The sequence below is a fragment of the Nanorana parkeri genome, unplaced genomic scaffold (assembly GCF_000935625.1).
Source record: "Nanorana parkeri isolate BGI_ZX_2015 unplaced genomic scaffold, ASM93562v1 scaffold442, whole genome shotgun sequence".
Taxonomy (NCBI): domain Eukaryota; kingdom Metazoa; phylum Chordata; class Amphibia; order Anura; family Dicroglossidae; genus Nanorana; species Nanorana parkeri.
In genome coordinates, this window is record NW_017306710.1 from 480,682 (window position 1) to 484,754 (window position 4,073).

Sequence of the window (4,073 nt, forward strand, 5' to 3'; positions counted from 1 at the left end):
CCCCCCCCACAGAAATTCCTCCAGCGCCGAGTGGAGGAACAACTAAAGAGGCAGAGCCAGTTGTCAATCAGGTAACAGGGTGGATCTTTCCTGGCAGCAGCGCGGCTCTGTTGAGTTTTGGGTCACATGAGAACATTAGTAAATGTTCATTAGGCTGCAGGCTCCATACAAGTGATCTCGGCTTCCCCGCTATATATTTAGCTCTGCTTGCCCAAATCAGAGCTAAATGTAGGAAATATCTCTCCGCCCAGCGCCTGGGAACTTCATGTCCCGGGTGTCGGAATCCCTGCAACCCATCTGCTCCCTGCCGCCCTGTTCGCCTTGTGGGAAAATCCAGGCCTTAATGCGGGAGGCTTCACCCCACCCAAGTCTTTACAAATCCTCCTGGTTCCACGACCCTGACCAGGGTTTACCAATCCTAAAGAAAACTAAAAATCAGTTTTTATCATATAAAACACACACCCTGAAGCCCCACAACCTGTATGGGTAACCTCTAACCCTTATCACACTGTGACAAAGCACAGCACTCTTACACCAGTTATTCGCTCCTGAATTACAATAAGGCTGATTAAAAAAACATAATGAAAACTGGAGCAATGAAAAATGTCTGTGTTACCCAAGGTACCTAATCAGATTCAAGCTGTCTTTTCTTTGATAACAATTAATTATAAGCATTTGTTTGATTTCCAAGGGCAACAAAGACACCTAGCTTCCCTCTAGTTTAATAAACCTGGGAAATTATACATTAGCTAGCTTTGCATAATTAATTCAGCATTCTAAAACCTAGACTATAAATAAAATGTCAAAATTTACGCACTATGTGAACTGTGAAAAGAAACCCAGACAAGCATATCTGGGGAGATCATTAACTTTGAAAAGCATAATACTAAAGAACACACAGGTGGTTGTATTTGAAAAAGATTGTTGCTATAACAGCGGCTGACAGTAAGATGTGTCCAATCCATCTCTCAAGTGGGTTTACCAATGATAGCATCAAATTATTTCTGATAAAACATGCTCTGTTCTGGCTTTGTCACTAACTGAAACAAGCAGTCAAATTAAGCACAACTTTACTTAGATATGCCACCGAAGATTGCATTCTTTTTAATACGGCACATACACACTACAAAATTAACCCAGCAACCTGGTAGCTATTTATCTGATTGTAAAGTATAACAAGGAATCTATAATATATTTGTCATATATTGTTTGTGATGTTTACATTATTACATGCTTACTGTACCATATTTCCATTACTGTATTACATAGAAAGATTTGTAGGCTCTATGATTTAATAAAGGAGACACACTGTTGGCTCAAAATTAGCATTTGTTATTCATATTTCATACTTAAACAATTTATACATAAAATTGACATGGTGTATTCATTCTTTTAATCTAAATTAGTGAAAATTCTATTTTTTATGTGAAAAAAAGTAATTACACCCCAACATTTAGAAACCACCGCAAATCCATAAATTTAGATGTTCCAGATTGCATGCTAATGATTACAACTTCCTTAGGGAGTACACAAGTGCAACTTCTCTTATCTTTGCTAATGATATGTGTGGTGTCATCATGCCTCAGAAAGAAGGTTGTGGATCCCTATGAATCTGTCAAAGGATTTAAAAGTTTGCCACATTATTGCCAAATATTGTAAGGAAAATAATCTACAAGTAGCATAGATGTAAAATGACCGCTAATTTGTCCAGGACTGGCCACCCCCGAATATATTACTTAAAAGCTGATCATTTGATGCTAAAAGAAATCTCCAAGAACTTCAAAATGTCATCAAGGCATCTGCAGGTAACTCTTGCAACAGTTGGTGACAAAGTGCATGTGTCTACAATCAGAAAGAGATTGCACTAATATAACCTATATAAGAGTTGTTTTAGGAAAAAGTCCCTGCTATCCAAAAAGAACATTGGCGCAAGACCACAGTTTTCCATTGAACATACTGTATATGGACAAAGACCAGGCCTCGTGAAACAATTTGCTGTGGACTACTGAGGATTACTTCACTTTGCACTGACTTTGCTTAGTAAGGCTTAGCAGTGCTTCTTACAAGCCATAGTGTCGGTTTTATTGTAAACAAGTGTTTTGTAAAAAGCCCACCCTATGATATCTATACAACATGAGTTTGGATGTATGCACAGAGATTGTAATACTGTAGGTTTACCATAAAGTATCTATTGGAGCTTTTAAGATACCCATGAATTCAAGGTTTGATTGCTTGGTTTCTTATTTTATGGTAAACAAAACTTTAGAGCTGCAATTATGTCTTCTTGGAAATCACTGGCCACTGCAAAGTAAAACAAAAACCATAAAATATATAACTACCCTGCCAAACCAAAAAGGTTGCACCTTTGCCAGGAACGCTAAAATGTGAAAAAGAAAAGTTCTGTGGGCTTATCACACCATACAGTGTAACTGAACCTCTGTACATCAAAAGTTCAGTTCAGCTAATGTCATGACATGGAAGAAAAAGCACCAGGGCATTCATGTTTAGTTTCATTAATCCTGCAAACAGAAATGATCTGGAAATCATCAACTATAAACTGTTGACTTAGTCATTCAAATTGACATTACAGAATGACTTTGTACAGAAAAGGTACATGCAGGTCTTAAATGGAAATTAAAATAAATCTAAACCCAATCACTGAAATCTCATATAAGCTTTAACATGCTGATGTCATTTGAAAAGTCTATTTGTTGCTTTTATTCTGTAGATTTCAACAAATAATACCTGGTGATCCTGTCATGACTACCTCTTATAGGGTGACAATTGTCTTCCAATTGCTCTCCTGCATTGTCAAGCTTTCACATGTTGGAGACTACAGGCAGCTGTACCGACACATATTGCACAGGTATGGTGAACCATTGCCACTATCAGAAAGCTGGTACACAGCAATGGTATGGAGCCATAGTAGAGCAAATGCATGTAGACAGGAAATGCCAGAAAGAGGCTCCATCACCATTGAGAGGCAAAAGTGGATTCGAAAAGGTGAAAACTGTATTTTCTAAATGAAATACACACCATAAGAGGTGTTTTAGCAATTCAAAGGACTTTCATTTGGTATTTACATCTATTTTAAGCTTAGATAATCTGGAATTCTGGAAGTCACTGCAAAAAATTACATTGCCAGAGAGTTACAATATCTGTATCAATCATATGTGTTTATTGAAGGCAGTTTAGCCCAGTAAGCTGGCTGGCTGCTTAGCCAGTAATACAAATAAGGGTACTTTCACAGCTAAGGCTCTCTTCCTGAAGATGCACAGTGCCAGGAAGTCATGATCATAGAAAAATGATGTGTTCCAGAATCATTATGGCTCTGTAGGGTAATATTACGCTCAGAAGTGGCAGCGGATCAGTGCCTTACAAAAAGCAGCTTCATCAGATCCATTTTATGGAGCTCTCTGTTATCAAGCAGTGTAGCTCTCTTAAACAAATAATAAGGGCCATTTCCCTGTTCTGAGCAATTGTGAAATATTAAAGCTCCCTATCTGCATGTTTTAAAGCAGGTGGCCGGACTTTAATAGAAGACCCATGCAAGTCTATCAACTTCGGATGCAGCAAAAAACTTTACATCATCATCTCTACCCCTATGTGTTCAAAACCAAAAAAAAACCTGACCAATATTCTCAAACCGAAGAAAACGTTTTTTGACTTGGGGAGATGCCTCTCATTAGAACAGAAAAACAAGCTATCCTTCTCACACAAATCATCTGTCTTCAATTAATTTCATGAAGCCTGTTTCAAGATTTTGCTCCGCTGGAACATAGTCTCTACTCTTCTTCAAAAAATGTATTCGGAGATCTCCCAAATGTGTTGAAGATATAATCAGAAACCATTACTACATTTATTCTGAAGCTGTAAGAAGCAATGAGAATTTTTGAGAAAGGTGAGAAAGATTGTTTACAAATTAACCAATATCAACCTGAGAGATGATCCTGCTGCATTCCTCTTAGACATTAACCATTAATCGATCAAGCACTACAAAAATTATTTCCTGATGCACTTGATCAATGCAGCCAGAGTCTGAATCTCAATGTTATGGAAACAAAGTAACCCCC